This window comes from Fukomys damarensis, unplaced genomic scaffold (assembly GCF_012274545.1).
Source record: "Fukomys damarensis isolate Sample0158 unplaced genomic scaffold, DMR_v1.0_HiC HiC_scaffold_19, whole genome shotgun sequence".
Lineage (NCBI taxonomy): Eukaryota > Metazoa > Chordata > Mammalia > Rodentia > Bathyergidae > Fukomys > Fukomys damarensis.
In genome coordinates, this window is record NW_022900931.1 from 11,332,319 (window position 1) to 11,351,836 (window position 19,518).

Consider the following 19,518-nt stretch of genomic DNA (forward strand, 5'->3'; position numbering starts at 1 on the left):
TTGCTTCCTTCTAAGATGGGCCCAGTCCAAATAGGATAGATTCTTATGTTTCTAGCTGCCTCAAGCCAGGGATCACTCTTGGGTGATTCTAGAGCCCAAGTCTCTTTTATGTTAATAACTATAATGATAACCAGTGCTTTTAACTCTTTTACATGTATTTCCTCATAATATTTTGGAGAATGGTATTATCTCTATTTTATAAGTGAGGAAACTGAGACACACAGATGTTAAGGAGCTTGTCCAGGGTCAGAGGTCAGACAGACAGCAAGTACACAGCTGGAAACCAAAATACAGGCTGTTTCATATCAGGGTCTAAGTATTTATCCATTACACCAGCTGGCTTTGAACAGACGCTCAAATCACAAATTGGGTATGCTTGGATCAAAGGTAACTCCAAATAGAAGGCCACTCATCTTCTCAATCAGAAAAATGACAAAAGATAAGGTGTGGCACTTTAACTAGATAAGTTTTGAATCAACTGTCAACCTATAATAAATGAATCATAGAAAAATTTGAAGGTCACACATGTTAGGATTCTGAGTTGCAGGGTACAGAAACTGGCTCTGAGAGATGAGAAGATATTGGACAATAGGAAGAACTGAAGGGGAGCTTTGAGGACCAGGCTAGAGAGGAACTCTTCCCTTGCACAGCCTGTCTGCAGAGGGCATGGCTGGCCCAACTTCATTGCTCTTGCTGTAGGCCTTCGACCTGGGATGCTGCTGTTAGCCTGATGACACTGAAAGGAAATCTATATTCAGAATGTGCAGGATCACAAGTGTACAGCTCAGGAAATTGACAGAGTAAACACACCCAAATGTCCTGCACTCAACAGGGTGCAGAACTTTATTATCACCCCCCCCATGTAAAAGTAAATATTTAAAACAATTTCCTCAAATGGTGACCCAACGTGTATTACGACCAAGAATTCCACTTGTTCCACGTTTCCCATATCTTGCACTATTCTCACTTTCACTGTAGCCATTCTGGAGAGTTTGTAGTGGTATTTCCTTGTGGTTTTCATACACATTTCTCTGATTCTTTGTGGTGCTTGGTGCAGGGGCTGCTGGCAGATGTGTCAAAGCCCAGTCATCTAAGGGCACTTGATGACACAACTCTGTCATTTAGTGCAGGTGCATGACAGACTTTTGTTATATTAATAATGAATTCAGCATGGATGACAATACATGTATCACATGGCTATGCAAGGTCATGCTTCTGTTTTGTCTCAGAAAAACTGATGAAGACACACAGCTCTTGAGCACTGGAGCTGAAGCTCCCACTCTTAGATGCTGCCCTGATGCTGGGACTTAAAGTGTGGTTCCAGGTTTTTTTTGTAATCTCTGACCCATGCTCCATGCATGTTCTTTTCTTTGGGAACCTCACCTGATCAGACCTCCCTTTGGTATCTCCAAATCCTGGTGAATGCTTGATATTCAATTTTTTTCATTTGAATTGTCTACCTTCTTCTTATTGATTTGTAGAAGTTTTTTTTCAATACATTCTGGATAGAAGTCCTTTAACAGGTAACTTGACTACAAATGTTTTTCTATGCCAGTTTTATACTCTAACTTTTTCCTAACTTATGATATTTTTGAAAAAATATTGTAATATCCTAATTTATCTGTTTCTTTCTCTTTATTGTTAGAGCTTCTTATATTCTACTTAAGATTTCTTCACATACTTCAAGGTCACAAGGTATTCTTCTGTGTGTCCTTCTGAAAGCATTATTTTATGAAGATATTGCTTTCTAAATTGATCTTTAAATATTTCAGTTATGACAATGAACAGTTTCGTTTCCTCTGAGAATAATTACTAAATCTGTGTTAAGATGTTTTGTTCTCTTTTATACAAATCATGTCAGGTTAATGTCAGATAAGCCCTGGAAGCACTAAACACTACCATTGACTGAGATCATGTAAGGCTAATGGGTTTTTACAAAATAAGTTTTTTTTTCTGTTTGAAATAAAGTAGTTAGGGAAGAGTTCTAATGGTAGAGGACAAAGTCTCACTTTAAAGTTGGGAAAAATAGAATAGATCAGTCCTCTTTTGATTGCAGATGTCAAAAATTCAACTCTAAGTAGCTGAAGAGGGAAAAAAGTGAAAAGGAGTGAAAGGAGTTTGAGCTAGTTCTAAATCCTAATAGATGGAAGGACAGGATCAGGCTGACTTCAGGCACAGCTGGATCTAGGCACTGTAACAGCATATTAGGGATCTGCCCCTACATCTCTCTGTCTGGAACTCTACATCTGCTCCCCACTGTGTTTTGGCCTCATACTCAAGAAAAAGAAAAGATAGCCATGAGCAACTCTAAATCTATATTATAATTTACAGCCCAAGAAAAAAGAGTGGGGAAAATTATTGAGGAAAAGAAAGCTTCTGTTTAAGAGGGACAGAAGGGGAATCAGAAAGTGGGTTGTCTGCCCACCCCAGTTCTCAAAGATGTTTTATACAGCAAAACCATGTGAGTTCCATCCCTAGTACCAAAACAAAACAAAAGAAAAAACAAACAGTGGCCATATAAAGTAGTAAAGCTTACTTGTGTCCTATGCCCAGCCCTAAACCTGTTACTGTGGTCCAGTGGATGGAATAATCTACATGGTCAGGCTGGGCCATGTGCCTGTGCTTATGACAGTGGGGGAGAAAGTCAGGATCACTGTTAGGAATGGCTCATTTTGTACACAGCACAGGGTGGGATTCTCCAGTAGGAAAATGAGACAGCATTTTGAGACACCCATTTTAATACATTGTTCTATGTAGGTGACAAGAAAAGCAATACTCAACATCAATGGTTCTCTTAGTCTTTCTTGGAATTTCTGCTTCTTATAAAATTCTGTATGACAGAAGCTGTGTTAAGTGCTGGGAATACAGAGAAGCTATTTTTTGTGCCTCTAAGGTCTGCACAATCTTTCAGATGGATGGAAATATCAAAGGACAAACACAAGACAGGGTGATGTTTGCAAATGGAGACCTGTGCAAAGTGCAACTGGGTGCATCTGTGGTGTCTGGAGAATTCCAGGTGAGTAGTAAATTGAGCTAACTTTTAAAGAAGTCACTTCTTTTGGTTGATAAGTACAGAAAAGGCAAGGGTGGCTTCTTCGGCAAAAACAACAGCGTGGGAGAGGCAGAGAGCCACAACAGATCAGGGCATGTTCAGTGAAAACCCAAATTCAGTGTGCTCTGTGGATGCCATGGGAGACATGGGTGTTGGGATTAAAAGGGCCAAGTGGAGATGGTGCTCTTGAAGGGCAACATTAAGGCCAGTGAGGGTACTGTTCCCTATAAGTGGCTACTCCACAGCCACACTGAAATGGAGTCCTGTTCAAAGAATCTGTCTAGGGCCTTTGGGATGAGGGGTCCCAACCTTTCCATTACTTATCAGCAAATGTACACACCTGAACTGCTGCTACTAAGAGGCATACATCTCTGAGTGGAATTCAGTGCTACTCTTTCAGTAACTCCTGATCTTTTCTTTTTCCCTTCTTCTCTCTGTGTGTGTGCATACCTGCATGCTCTGGTGTCTTCCTTCCACTTTGAAAGATGGCCTGCCCTGTGTCATGTTGACAAGGAGAAGACACATTTGGAAAATGTCATGGCTAAATAGTCCCATGAGAGACAGCTTTGTCAAATGGCAAATATGGGAAAGACAAAGGCCTGCTAGGGTCTGGAGAGAATGTGATATCATGACTAAGCTGGGGCTGCCCAGTGGTGCCTGACAAGTGGCCTTGGTGCTTGTTTCAGAGCAAGCTAAAGGCAAGGAATGTCATTAGGGAAAGGTAGAGTAAAGCTCATTTAAAAACCTCTGATTGTATCTATTTGCTCCTGGAAATTTAAAAAGTCCTAGGAAGACATCATAGGGAACTTCAAAATAGAAGTGGAATAGGTGTCCTGAATATCTTGGTTAACACAGAGCTGCCCATCGGCTTCTGCTTCTCTTACCCAGTCAGTTGAAGACTTTGGGAGGATTCAGATTTGACTTTCCTTGGTTGAGAGGCTCCTTTCCAGGGCCAGATGAGGCTGCAGATTCTCAATGCTCAAACTAATTTTTTGTTCTCCCTCATCATTAGCAGAATCTAGGGCTTGCAGGGCTGAGCCCTGCATTTAAAAATATTGAAGGGTTTATTTACTACAAACATGTTTTGGGCTGGTCCTCTCTTTGATCTAGTTTACATGTTTAAAGGTGACAGATTGATAGCTCCCACAAATTATTATTTTCTAAAGTGTGTTTGATGATGATTGTATCACTTGGGCTAAAGTGTCATGATTGATCTAATCAGATGTCCTTCCTGGTATACTGAAAAGGAGATTGCCTAAGAGTCATTAGAGACTCAAAACCTAAACACCAGCTATACCTGGAACACACCTCTGAGAAGCAGTCAGTCCATAAGGGTTCTAAATACAAGCAATAAAAATACTCACAATAAGCAATATTGAAGTATCCACCCAGGAATTAAACCAAAAATAGCACCAACAACAAACAGAAGTGGGAAGACACCAAAACAAGGTGCAAACCCAGACTTTCAGCTCACTAAAGGCAAATTCTGTGGAAAACGAGGTGGAAAAATCTGGTAATCAACCACATGGATACTCTGAACTGATAGCATAGGAAGCAACAAAACTGATGAATGAGGCTCTAGAAAAACTCAAAACAGACATAATTTCCCAGATAAGTACAGAGATAGTTTGCAGAATGAAAGACATGATAAGAGACTGTAGAACAGAAACAGATAAAAAATAGATGAGCTCAGGACCACGATGAAAGCCCTGAGTTCCCAGCATAGGAAAAAGAAAAAAAAAAGGAATCCATGAAACAGATCCAAACAGATATCCAGATTAAACTCTATTGCAAGTATTCACAGCAGAAGGAGCCAATGTGAAGACAGAATATCAGATATAGAAGATAGGGTTGTGGTTAGTGACTATGAAAAGAGAGATTTCTTGGAAATAGTAAGGGACCATGATGAATAAATCTAGCAGCTTCTAGATTATGCAAAGAAAAATAACGTAAGACTGATAGGAGTCCACAAAAAAGCAGGAGAAAGTACAAATGACATAAAAATATTCACAGAATTTATGACAGAAAACTTCCCAAACAGGAAAATAATTTGACTTTCAGATAAGTGAGGCATATAGGACTCCAACTAACCATGATGAAAAAAAAAACAAAACTATTGCTAGACATATAATAGTCAAGACCCCAGAAACCCGACAGATAAATAAAATACTACAAGCAGAGAAAACAAAAAAATCACATGCAAAGGAAAGCCCATCAGAATCACAGCAGACTTTTCAACCCAAACCCTCAAGTCGAGAGCCTGGAGTGAGGTATTTCAAGCCAAAAGAAAACAAAACAACCACCAACTTACATTGATGTATCCTGCAAAACTATCTTTCAAAATGGATGGAGAAATAAGATACTTCCATGACAAAGAACACCTGAGAAACTTCATGAATACCAAAGCAGCACTCCAAATAATTCTAAACTATATCCTAGAAAAAAAACAATGAAGATCACATCTCCATGAGCCCAACAGAGCAAAGCCATCAGGCAATGCAAGAAATTAAAAGAAAAGGGGGGAAAATAAAAAATAAGAGCCAACAACAGAAAAAATATCATAACAAGGATAAATCAATGCATATCAGTTATAACCATCAATGTTAATGGTCTCAATTTACCCATCAAAAAATAGATTGACAGAATGGATTAAGAAGCAAAATCCAACAATATGCCGTATACAAGAAACACACTTAATTCAAAAAGAAATTCATAGACAAAGTAAAAGGATAGAAAACAGTTCTCCATGTGACAGGTACCTGGAAAAAAGTGGAGGAGGGGTTAGCTATCTTGTTTGCCGACAAAATAGATTTCAAACCAAAACTAAATAAGAGAGACAAAGAAGTTCATTATATTCTTGTAAAGGGAACAGTACAAGAGGAAGCAATGACAGTCATAAATATATATGTACCAAATACTAGTGCATCCAACTATAAAACAAATATTAATGGACATGAAAAACAAAATACTAATACAATTGTAGTTGGGGACATCAATATCCCACTGTCACAAATAGTTCATTTAGACAGAAAATCAACAATGAAACACTGGAACTGAACCAAACTTTTGGACTAATGACTTAATAGATATCTACAGAGTATTCCACTCCACAAAATCAGAATACATATTATTTTCAGCTGCACATAGTCATTCTCCAAAATAGACCACATACTAGCTCATAGAACTTGTTTAAGTAAATGCAAAGGAATTGAAGTTATCCCCTGTATATTATCAGATCATAGTGCAATTAAATGGAGATCAATAGCATAAGAAACCTCAAGAACTTCACAAACACATGAAAATTGAATAACATTGTCCTGAACAACCAATGGAACACAGAGGAAATTACAGAAGAAATTAAACACTTTCTACAATTAAATGATAATGCTAATACAACATACAGAAATTTATGGGACAAAGTGAAAGCGGTTCTATGAGGGAGATTTATGTAAGTGAATGCTCATACTAGGAAAACAGAATGAGCTCAAATAAAAACCTAATGCTGAACCTCAAGCTCCTAGAAAAAGATGAGCAAGACAAGCCCAAAGCTCCTACAAGGAGGAAATTATAAAGATCAGAGCAGAAATCAATGCAATGGAGACTACAAGAAAGATAAAAATAATGAACCAAAGAGTTGGTTCTTCAAAAGAATAAATAATTGACAAACCCTTACCCAACCTTATCAGAAAAAAAAAAGAAACAAACAAAGAAAGAAAAGGCTCAAATCTACGCAATTAGGAACAAAAAGGGTGAAATCACAACAGATCCAGCAGAAATCCAGAGAATCATCAATACTTACTTTGTGGAAAACATAGAAGTAATAGATTCCTAGATACATATAAACTACCAAAGTTGAATGAAGAAGATATTAAAATTCTAAACACCCCAATCCCAACTGTGAAATTGAAAACATAATTAAAATTTACTATCAAACAAAAGCCCAGGTCTTGATGGTTTCACTGATGAAATCTACAATAAATTTAGGGAGAAGCTAATGCTACTAATTCTCAAACTCTTTAATGAAGTTGAAAGGGAAGAAATACTCCCAAATTCATACCTAGAAGCAAGCATTACTTTGATTCCAAAAGTGTAGAAAGACCCAACCAAAAAAGAGAACTACAGGCCAATCTCCATAATGAACATAGATGTGAAAATCCTCAATAAGATACTGCCAAACAGAATACAGAGGATCATCAAGAAGATCATGCACCCTGACCAAGTGGGTTTCAACCCAGGGAGGCAAAATATGTAAATCAATAAATGTAATACATTATATTAACAGAGTCAAGGACAAAAACCATATGATCATCTCAATAGATGTGGAAAAGGTTTAACAAAATCCAACACACATTCATGATAAAAATCCTACAGAAAATTGGAATAGATGGTCTATATCTCCACCTGATAAAGGATATTTATGGAAAACCAACAGCTGGTGTCATACTAAATGGTCAAAAAGTAAAACCTTTCATGCTAAAATCAGGAATGAGACAAGGATGTCCACTATCACAACTACTGTTCAATATAGTTTTGGAAACATTAGCCACAGTGATTAGACAAGAGAAACAAAAGCAATAAAGATAGTAAAGAGAGAAGTTAAACTGTCATTATTTGCTGATGACATGATCTACATAGAAAACCCAAGAACTCTTCTAAAAGACTTCTAGGCTTAATTGACAGTTTCAGCCAAGTAGCTGGATACAAGGTCAACACTCAAAAATCAATAGCCTTCTTGTACACAAATAACAGATTCACTGAGAGAGAAATTGGGGATATAATTCCTTTCACAATAGCATCTAAAAGAAATATCTAGGAATCAATCTAATGAAGGAAGCAGAAGATCTCTATGTTGAAAACTACAGCACTTTGAAAATAGTGATTGAAGAGGATATAAGAAAATGGAAAGACATCCTTTGTTCCTGGGTAGGAAGAACCAATAGAGTAAAAATGGCCATCCTTTAAAAATCCCAGCAGTATACTTTACAGAATGAGAGAAAACATTCCAAAAATTCATTTGGAACAAGAAGAAACAAGAATAGCAAAAGCAGTTACAACAAACACATGACAGGGGCATCATAATTCCCAACATGAGACTATACTACAAAGCCACTGTGATAAAAACAGTGTGGTGTTGTCAAAGAAACAGACCCAAGGATCAGTGCAATAGATTAGAATATGCAAACACAACTGCAGACATACTTAGCCACCTTGTCTTTGAGAAAGGAGCCAACCACCCTCCCTGGAAGAAGGATAGCCTCTTTAATAAATGATGTTGGAAAAACTGGATTTCCACCTGCCAAAGATTAAAATTAGACCCCTATCTTTCACCAGACCCTAAAATAAAATGAAGTGGATCAAAGATCTAAAATATTAAAACAGAAACATTAAACTTGCTGGAAGATAGGTTAGGTAGAACTCTTGAAAACATTGGAACAGTAAAAGTCTTTATAAACAAACCTCAGTAGCACAGGAACTAGCACAAAGGATCAATAACTGGGATCTCATCTTATTAAAAAGCTTTTGCAGTGCAAGCAAAACCATCAACAGAGCTAAGAGACATCCTACAATGTGCGAAAAAATTTTTACCTGCTGATCCTTAGACACTGGGCTACTATCAAGAATATATAAAGAGGGCCTGAGATTTAGCTCAGTGGCGCCAGCAACTGCCTAACAAGCACAAGGTCCTGAGTTTGATCCCTGGTTCCCCCAAAAATCAAACAAACAAAAACACTAAGAATATATAAAGAACTTAAAAAAAAAGACATCCCAGATTTAAAGGCCCAATTCAAAAATGGACATTTGAAATGAGCAGACATTTCTCAGACAAAGAACAAAAAGCAGCAAATAATCATATGAAAAACATTCAACATCACTGGTCATTTGAGAGATGCAGATGAAAACAACGCTGAGATTCCACCTCACTCCAGAATGGCTGCTGTCAAGAAATTTCCCAACAGCAAATGCTAGTGGGGTTGTGGGGGAGATAGGAACTCTTTTCCATTGTTGGTGGGAGTGCATACTGGTGCAACCACTATGGAAATCAATATGGAGATACCTTTAAAAACCAGGGTTTGAGGTCCCACTTGACTCCGCTATTCCCCTGCTGGGTATCTTTCCAAAAGAATTAAAAGTATCATACCACAGTGATATATGCACACCCATGTTTTATAGCAGCACAGTTTGTAATAGCTAAAGCTTGGAAACAGCCTAATTGCCCACCAACTGGATACTAGATAAAAATATATGTTTTCTTTTTAAAAATAAAATGGAGTACTACTCATTGATAAACAATGAGAAACTAGAGATATTTAAAGCTAAATGGATGGATGCTGAGGCCATATTCTTAAGTGAAATAAATAGGACACACATTTGTAAATACTGAATAGTTTCTCTGGTGTGAGAAACTGAATGTATAAGTAAGGTTCAAAATGTATAATAGATAATGTAAAATAGGAGGAAAAGGTCTAAAGGGGAAGGGGATGTGGAAAGGGTAGGGGCAAGGAAAGAAGGGAAAGGAATAAATATGAGAAAAGGAAAAAAATGGGAAAAAAGTCTTTGTAAATATGGAGGAGTGGAGGTGTTGACAGAAGGGCAGGGGAACCTGAGAAAATAAGCACCAAGATATATCATGTAAAGGTAGAAATTCCCAATGATGAATGCTATCATATTATATACCTGAAATGTACCAATAAACTTAATGAGTAATAAAAAAGAAACCTCATGTAGAAGCTTAACTGCTGTGACCATGTCAAGAGGTGGGACCTTTAAAGTGGTGATTAGATGAGATATCTACCTTCGTGACTCAATTGTCATTATGATGAAAGTGGATTTCTGAGAAAAATGAAGTGTTTGGTCTGATTTTTCCTTTTCCGTACATTTGCTAATTTCTGCCATGCTATTGTGTAGCACAAAGGTCCTAGCCAGATGTGGTACCATGCTCTTGGACTTTCCAGACCACAGAACCACAATCCAGTAACTGTTGTTTATAATTCACTCAATTGGCATTACTCTGTTACAGTAGCAGAAAATGGACTGAAGACAGTGGACTTCATTCTTAGGATGCTTCCCTAAATTCCAGCCATATTGCATATTGCTACTGCTTTTTCTGTTCTGTCCAGACCATCTTGTATCAATCCCTGGTTCTTCTGACAGTATCTTAGTACAGACTTCTGGAAGTGCCCAGGGAACTCTAAGATCCATGCCTGGAGGTTAGAGGCTCTCTTCATTAGCTTAGACTATCTTACATTTTAGCAGCTGTCACATTCAAGGCACAATGAGTGAGGCATTCTGCTTGGCTTACTGTGGGTCAATGCCTGCTTCTTGATCTGAGAGTGAAAAGAGAACCTTTTAGAAGAAGAAAAAGTGGATGGGAAGGTACTGGGAGAAGAGAACATCAAGTTGTCACCTATAAGCGATAAAGCTTTAGGAAAGAGCTGGAATTAGGCTTGAGTTTTTGATGTTGGCAAATTTGGGGTTATCTGCCTGTCATCTTTTGCTGCTATGAGAATGTTCTTCTCTCAGAAATTCACAAAATCATAATCAAGTTGTGTTAGGTGACCCTTACCTGCTTGAGGTTGTTGCAGCAGAGCAGAGCAGCTCGGTGCTATAGCCAAGTGTTACAGCTCTGAGGCATAGCTGAGCTTAACAGCTCAGTGTGGCAGCTCTGGGCCATAGCTCTCATAATTTGAAGACTTGAGGATCTAATGATCAGTAGAAGAAGTGTAGAAAAAAACATTTTTTAAACTGGCAAGTTCACGGCTGGCCCAGAGGAGTCTGAGCGCTCTACCAGAAATGAGAGCCTCCTTATGTAGAGATCTACAGAGTAGGTAAACATACTTAATAAAGTAGGGGAGCAGAGTTACAGAACATTCCTGAAATAAAGGGATGGGATCACAGAATATTCCTGAAATAAAGGGGTGGAGTTACAGAACATTCCTGAAGCAGAGGGGTGGAGTACCGAACATTCCTAAAAAGGTTTGGAATTTAACAACCTCCTGTGAGGGGCAGAGCTTAACAGAACATTCCTAAAAGGTCGCACAGTTCAAACAGTCACAGACCATTTTGATACATTGGGCAGGAGTGCTGCCCAAAGCACAGACTTACATTTCCACAATAAAACTCAGTGGAAAAAAAATGGAGGCAAGGCAAGGGCCTGTCTTATTGTACAGCACTTCTGTATCAAGGGGAGTTGAAGAGCTGTCAGTGCAGTAGGCAAGTTGACCCACTGAGACCTCCTTCCTCATATGCCAGAAATTGATATACACTATAAAATGCTGACCAGTTGGTCAGTGGGCTTGGAACTCAGAAAACATGTTAAGAGGTCTACATGGTCATATTGGGTCAAAATACACAGAAAGGCTAAGAAAACTGAGAATAAAAATAACAGATCAGAGCTATGGGAAGCAATAGAGATAAAAACACATTTGACTGTTGAGGAGGGAGGAAGGAGAGTAGAGTGAGAAAGATGGATCATTGTTCCCTACAGCTTTCTACTTCCTTATTCTGATTCTTTGTGAGGTCTGTTTGTGCTTGGTGCTTTGGGTTGTCACAGATATTCTTCTATTTTTCCAATAAATTTCTTTTGAATCAATTTCTGTCTCCTGCCATCCTGAAAGGACAATGGAATTCAAATCTACAGAAATGGGCCAAGAGGTGAGGAAGAACACCACAGACAGCTTGAACAAGGCCTAACAAGTCCTAAAGGTGGGAGAGTATAGAAAACTTATAACTTATAGAAGAGTAAAAACGTTTTAGTTTGACTTGCTTATTTTGTAAACAAAGACTGGGAAGCAAAATGGAAAAGTAGGTAAAGCTGGATCATTAAGACTAAAGTGTTTGGAGATTACTTTGTGTGTAAGTTTGGGCCACTGAATGTTTTAGCTGGAGGATAAGAATAATCAGCCCTGGCCTTCGGGAAGATCCCAGAGACTAGATATTACTTCTGTGTCCAAAGAGGGTGAAAACTCCTGCTTTCTGGGAGAGAGTAAGGAAATCCTTCGTATGCCTCATTTCCATAATATCTGATGGGGACAGCTCATTTCCAACTGGATATTTCCCTCTTAATGGGTGGTGCACCCAAAATAAATCCAAGAGCTTTTATTATACTTCCCAGATCAGTCCTCTCTACCTATAATACACAGGTTACATAAAACAATGCATTGTGAGGTCTTCTGGTTTTGAGAATGTCATTTTCATAACCTCAGAAAGGCAGAGAAAGGTTGCTGAATGGTTGTTTATTGCTTTTTCTTGCTAGAGGCACAGAAAATCTTCATGTTCACACCCAGGTTCATCCAGCTAGAGAAAAGAGTCAGGTAGTGGATCTGCAGCCACCACCTTCTGCAGACTGTCACTGAATGCTCACTCCCCATCATGAATCCTCTGCGACAGGAAGGGAAGTATAAGTAGTACAGGAATGGGGAGCACCAACTAATTTAGCAGCCAGCCTACTCTCAGCAGCAATGGCTAATAACCTGGTTAGAAAGCAGAAATGATTACAAGTAAAAAGGGTGGCTGAGGGTAGTGGAGAGAGTCCATAATAGCCTAGTTAGGCAGGTGTGTTCTGGGGAACCATGATGGGCCAAGAGGAGACTCTGCTTTTTGGATAGGGTATTACTTACAGGTGGGATAAGAAGGAGTAAGCCAGAACTATAGGAGTCACTTTTCACTACTGCTGCTTGCTGGCAATGTGGCATTTCCACCCATATAGCCCAGGTTTCCCTCATTTCTCTGGCTTGTCATCCCTGCTAGTGGTGGTGGGTCAGGAAGGTATCCCTCACTTTCACATCTACCTCCTCATTGCCTGACCCTACTTTCTGTCAGTCAATTCTGCAGTTGACACTCCTAGGCAGCGTGCATGGAGGGGCCCATGGCGAGGGAGCACTGGCAAAAGTACATGGAGAGAGGGCAAAGTGCTGGCGAAGCAGAGGATTAAGGGGGACTAGGTAGTCCCTTGATTTCTGCCCAAGTTATGTGAAGACAGGGCCTCTCTGTGGGACAGGGGAAAGCACCTTGCTCTGCAGCTCAGTCTGTGGCCTTTGCAATGTCCAGCTTGGAGCAGAAGCTCTCAGGGCTTGTTCCAGTGCTCGCATGTGGATTTCTAACCTCATCAGAGCTCTTTCTCCACCATTTGGAGAGGAGGCAAGAGGGCACCCTGGCTCCCAAGGAGGAGGCCCCTTTCTGTCCAGAGAGATTTGGATCACAGTTGAGGAGGCAGCAGGCACAGTCAGGCCCAACTGGCATCTTAGGGATGAACATGGTGACATTCTGATACCTGACTGGAAAAACTAGGTCTTTCTCTGCCTTGCTTTTTCAAGCATGGGCCAAGAGCCAGCACTCCTCTCAGCTGTTTTGGCAAAAAAAGGATGAACCCTGTAAAATTAAAGCGTGGAATGGGAAGGGAGTATTCCACCTTCACTTCCTCGAGGTTTGAAAATGAGTGCTTTGAGGATTTTAGTTTTGAACATCTTTCTGGTTTATGTGATCCTTTTGCCTCTTGGGATTTAAATTAATAGTTTCAAGTAGTCCAACCGCATCAACAGTCAGACAGTGGAGGTCCTGTCTACACTTTATTCTCTTCCTCCTTCCCTCCCTCAATAGACCTTCACAAGCGTGCTCAGGACAGGGTTAGGGCAATGCGTAGACATTCCAGTGGTGCACACACATCTAGTGAGGGGAACAGCCAAAGAGACACAGCCTGCTGCAGATCAAAACACAGGGCCTGGCACATGCTAGAGGAGTTTACTTAATATGTTTTTAATCTTTAAAAAAAAGAAAAAGGAAAGAAGAAGAAATAAAACTCAAGCAATTTTGCTTTCTCTCCTTTCGATTGGGAAGCCTCTGACTATTAAGTAATTCTGTCATAATATTCTTTGTTTCTTCATTGAACTGAACTTGGTGTCCTTTCTGATCTCTGATCTTTCCCTCAAAATTCTTTTCACTCTTTAAAAGTCACTTCAGCCTCTCCTTCATTTGCCTTTATCATCCCGTACTTGTCCTTTTCTGCTGGACAGGGGAATGACTGAAATAATACCTGTCAGACGCTCCAGGCCCTGAGTGTTCTAGGTGATTTCTGCTGCCTTTGTGAATCTCCTGTAGTAGAGTTTAATTTTGTAGAGGTAAAAGGTCAAAGAAAATGGACCTGAGATGGGCACTGTTGCACTGGGGCCCATGCACCCCTCACCTGTAATGCTGTATTCCAGTTGTAATAAATCTTTTGAGGGAAGGGAAATCTTTCACTTCCATCAGAAGCAAGGCTTGGCTCTTTGCTTTATAGAGCACTCAAGGATCCATCACAATTAAAGAGCAGTAAAGCGTCACAGCGTCACAGCGTATGAGCACATCCATACAACTTTAAGACCTACTTACTCTCTTCGTACAAAATGAAAGAGAAACACGCAGGCTGTCAGTTTATGGTGTTCAAAGTTTGTGAGGACTCCCACCTGTGAGTCAACTCTGCCCCGAGATCTTTCCTCACAACTCCTCAGTATGACACAGACCTCACTTTCCAAGTCAGTCTCTTCTGTGGCCTTCTGTTCCTTTACTAGAGTTTGTGTGCGGTGTTCAACTTCTAAGCTCGAGCTTCTAACCTGCTTTTGATAATTCAAATGTCAGTTTTTGTTCCTAAGAATCCTTGTTGGTTTACTAGGCCACAAAGATCTTTAAAACTACATCAAATATTTTCAAGTTTATGAGGCTGAAGTTTCTTGGCTATTGATCAGTGATAACAGCGGCAGAAGGGAATCAAGTTTTTAAACTTATTTTGAGGTGTTAAACACCTCAAATTGTATTTGTAGTGATTTTACAACCTTGTGGGCATTTATTCTCAAATTATCATCTGATGCCATGGATCGGGCACTTACACTTTCTCAATTGATTTCTCCTTTAAGCTGTGGCTCGGCTCAGCTCAACAGAGTCACTTTTAAATAGGACAGTCTCTGAAATGTGGCAATGTTGATTAGCATATTGGTGTCTAGTCCCCTACTGTTGCAGGACTTTAACAGCAAGAGTCAGAGCTTGCTGTGCCCACAGACTGAGTAGGCAGCACCTTGCCAGGATGGTCTGAGTCTGAGGTTCCCCTCTCCCATTCTCTAGCCCCAAACATGATGGGGGTCCTGCATCCCTTCCTTTCAAACATCACACTCTCAGCAGAGCAGCCTAAGGAATGTGGCAGTGAAACCCCACAGTGCCGGCCTCCTGCTGGCACACATACCTGAGCTTTGGGCTTTGCCTCTGTTGACAAGGTAGAAACTCTTGGAAGTGTGGTAGATAGAAGGCAAGCCTAAGACAACCCAAAGACAGAGAGTGAGCCAACTTGAATGCTATTTAACTATTGGCCCCATGGCTTGAGAAGATCTTGCAGAAATCTTCTAACTCTGCTTTTGAAGATTTCAGTTTTCCATTTTGATCTCTCTTCCCTTTCAAAGGACTTCTTAGATCTTTATTGGCATGGGAGAGGACTTAATCCATATGCTGATGATACGCCAGCTAATATTTCCATTCCAGACCTCAAACTGCCTCCGAGGCGTTCCCATCGGATGACTAACACATAGCTGAAATTTGGCATGAGCAGCATTAAATTACCTTGATCCTTCTTCATACTGCTTTTAAATTCTTTCCCATTTTAATCAATGCTAACTCTAACTTTCTGGACCCATCCTTTGGGGCCATCCCTGAGGCTTTTTGTTTTCTGTGTGGGGCACAACTGGAAATCTCTTTAGCTCTATAATCAAGCCATATCCCAGATGGAATAGCTTCCCACCTCTTCCACTGCCACCACTTACCCATCCAAGCCACCATCACCTCTGCCTTGGATTGTTTCTGTAGTTCCCAACCCACCCACCAGTTTTCCCTCTGGTCTGTCTGCATCTTATTCACAGCATTGGAGATTGAGGGATCCTTTTAAAATTAAGTTAGATGCTGCTACTCCTCTGGTGTTCCTGTGCCATCTGCCTCCCTGTCTTGCCCTCTTCCTGGTTGCTCCAGGGTGCGGCTTTTTTGCTTTTTGGAACATGCACAACAAAGCCTGCCTCAAGACTTCTCTGCTTTCCTCTGTCTGTGTAAAGTCCCTCCTTCAGCATAAGCAGTCACATTTCCTCCTGAAGTCCCCTTCCTCAGAGCGACTCTCCTGGACAACTGTTTCCAGCATAGCCCCTCATGCTTTATCTCTCTACTCTGTGCCATGTCCCTGTAATATTTATCACCACATAGCATTTTGTTATGTCTCTTCTCTGAGAATCTCAGCTTCATGGGGGTAGATCCTTTGTCTTGTTAATTGTTGAGTTTGCAACGCTTAGAATAGTACTTGAAGCCTAAGAGATTTTCTGTAAAAACTATTTGCTGAACAAAGATATGAGAGGTCTAACTCTTATAAAGGGAGTATCTGGATGGGAGAAATGCATCCCTGCATTCTGTAATATTATCCTGTAGTGTGCATTTATTCAGGGCAGAGATTTTTTTGACATAACATCAATAACTCTGGATTTGTGTGTTTTTTATTTGCTCATAAAACACTGTCTGTTCTCCTGTAAGAAAATCTCTAATTTTTTTCTTGGTGCTGCATGTGATGTTTTGATTATTTTTGAAGCCATTCTCTGAGCCTGTAATACATCTGTACCTCTTTTCTGCAGATACTTTGAAAGTGTTGGAGTCGAGCTAAAAATATGCAGAAGTAGCTAAGCAGTCAGTTTTGCCTCAACCTTGCATACTGACTGCTTTTGTGTCTTATTCTTGCTTCTGGTATCAAAACAAAAATCTTTAACATGGGAAATATTCTATTTCAAAAGCAATCTATTATTGTCACAGATAATGAACAAGGTGGCTTTTAAGAACACCCAAACAATTCTCTAACCTATCTCTCCAGGCACCTACCTAGCTTCTACAAAGAGAATGTTGGAATCAGATTAATCTCAAAGGGGCTTGCATTCATATAATTTAGAAATATAATAATTAAAATTGCTCATATTTGTATGACGTCTGTCTCTTTTTAGAGTACTATTGCATCATGCATATTTTTCTTTAAAAGGCATATAGTCACATGACTCCCCTTTGGCGATGGACCAATGATCTGTATAAAGTCTCCAGCCTTCTGTACTGTATAGATTTTGAAAGTTGAAGTATTCAGGTAACCTCTTCTGTTAACTTTATTGACTCTTTATTTTCTAGACTTGAAAACATCAATAAGCTTAAAAAGTAAACTTGAAAGGAATATAAATCTCCTAGGCACAGCAATGAGGTACTTTACATTATGATTAATATCTCTTAGGATATTAATCCCACTCTGTGGGATAAAATTTTAATGGGATAGGGCGGCACACAGCCTGGAAGATGAGGCAAATGTTTGTAAGGGGAGGAAGCTTTGTCTGATTGTGTATATGAAATGTGGGCAAGTATGCTGATGTCCCAGGGCTTTCTTTTCCAGTCCTGTTTTTCCCTGTTTCTCACAATCGGGGCCTAGTCCTGCCTACAATTTGAGCCAGTCCTGACCAGAGTAACAGCAGCTTCAGTCCTTCAGGTGGTGGGGTCTGAGATTTACTGTCATGGGTCAGGTATCTGCTATAAGCTGGGGGAAATTCCTTGCCCATCAAGTCCGTGCCCTTTTGATTATTGCATTGCTCAAGTAATGGGATTGGGTTTCTATCTGGAGCCAGAGCATTTGCCTGGGACCCTGATGCTCTTCCACCCATCCCACGTCAGCTCCCACCCTGAGAAGACGGATGGCTTCTGTTTTCTGTAGACTCAGGCACTTGTTGGGAATTTGAATGGATTGATTGCTGATGATGTTTCTACCACTGCCTATCTCACTTTAAGCATGACCTTCAGCATTCACTGATGAAATCTTAATGCCTTATATTCTACCTAGAACAGGTAGATTGTCATGAGTGCATGAGTAAATAAACAAATACACACCCTGGATTCCTACGTCCACTCATCAATGAGATCTTTTTTAAACAGGGCATCTATCTAGGTGAAACCTGGATGATACCATCCTTTTAGATTATGAGTCTTGTGCTCTCCACCTATGCTCAGGAGGCTCACTTGCAGGGGATTCAATCTTTCTACTTTTGGTCCCACGGTCAAGTGTGTGTCTCATGCTCAAGTGTGTGTCTCACAAGGGTCACCATCTCACTTTTCCCTTAATGCAACATGGTGGCCCATGATCCCTCCCTCCACTACCACTGTCCGAATTTGTAAAGACTTCTCCTGTCCACTTTTGGAGACTGTGAAAGCCATTTCAAAAACCAAGCAGCATAGTCTTACTAAATGAATGCTAAAATAAATTTTGAGGAGAAGGAAGGAGAAATCCCTGGCTCATGCTCAGTATTTTGAAGGCAGAAATAGACTTGGCAATAGGAAAAATTCAATTCCACTTAGCAGAAATTTATTTATATTTAAAGTACTTCTATATGCCTAGAATCACTGGGATGAAAAAAGCAGAGTCAGTCATGGACTCTGCTCTCCAGGGATTAACAATTTGGTGACTGGGACAGAATCCAGCATCAGTAAGACCTAGCTAGTGCTACTGAAGAGAAGGCACAGCACTGTGGGCCTCAGTACTCATTTCATATTTCTGGGAGACTGAGGAGGGACAGAGACCTGGAAGGTGGTAGCTTGTTCTTGGTGCCTTTCCATTTCTTTTTTGAGATTCTCTCTTTTACATTAGAAATTTGGTTTGTCAATACATCCTAACGTTCAAAACCCCAAATGAATTCTGAAGTTACACCTGAAGAAGTCTCGGTCTTACCATGGGCCCATCCATACCATGTCCTCCACCTGTTTCCTGCAGACAAGCATTTGTATGAATTTCATGTATACTTTTCTGAGGTGGCCTTATGTAAACAAAGCAGGTAAGAATAGATGTTTTCACTTCATCTCTTTCCTTATGCAAAAGTTAATGTAGTTTCTATAGTCTTCTTGCTTTTTTCCTTCATAATATCAATCCCAGAGATGATTACATTGTCACTAAAGAGTTTCTTGATTAATTTTAATAAATGCATGGGAAGTCTTGTGGTTTGTTTTAAAATCTCTTATGGAAGAATATTTGGAATGCTTCCAACAGATTGCTATTAAAATATTTTTGGACACACCATTGTATACAATATATTCACAGGTGTATCAATGGGGAAGATACTTAGTGGGCCCACTCACAGACTTGCTCTCTATTCTTTCTCTTTTTCAATCAAGCTCCTTAACATACCAAGTCTCAGATTATATGTTTTAAAATCTCTTATGGAAGAATATTTGGAATGCTTCCAACAGATTGCTATTAAAATATTTTTGGACACACCATTGTATACAATATATTCACAGGTGTATCAATGGGGAAGATACTTAGTGGGCCCACTCACAGACTTGCTCTCTATTCTTTCTCTTTTTCAATCAAGCTCCTTAACATACCAAGTCTCAGATTATATATATATATATAAATATATATAAATATATATATATATATATACACACACACACACAAT

The 19,518-nt window shown here is 39.8% G+C and overlaps 1 long non-coding RNA gene across 3 annotated transcripts in view; it reads left to right on the forward strand.

The window, feature by feature from the left end:
• Positions 1 to 19,518, forward strand: part of LOC104872236 — a 64,982-nt gene that overhangs the window by 20,701 nt on the left and 24,763 nt on the right. For all 3 annotated transcript variants that reach the window (XR_004518140.1, XR_783096.3, XR_004518139.1), the window contains exon 2: positions 2,894 to 3,016. This is a non-coding gene — a long non-coding RNA (uncharacterized LOC104872236). The remainder of the gene's footprint in view (positions 1 to 2,893; positions 3,017 to 19,518) is intronic.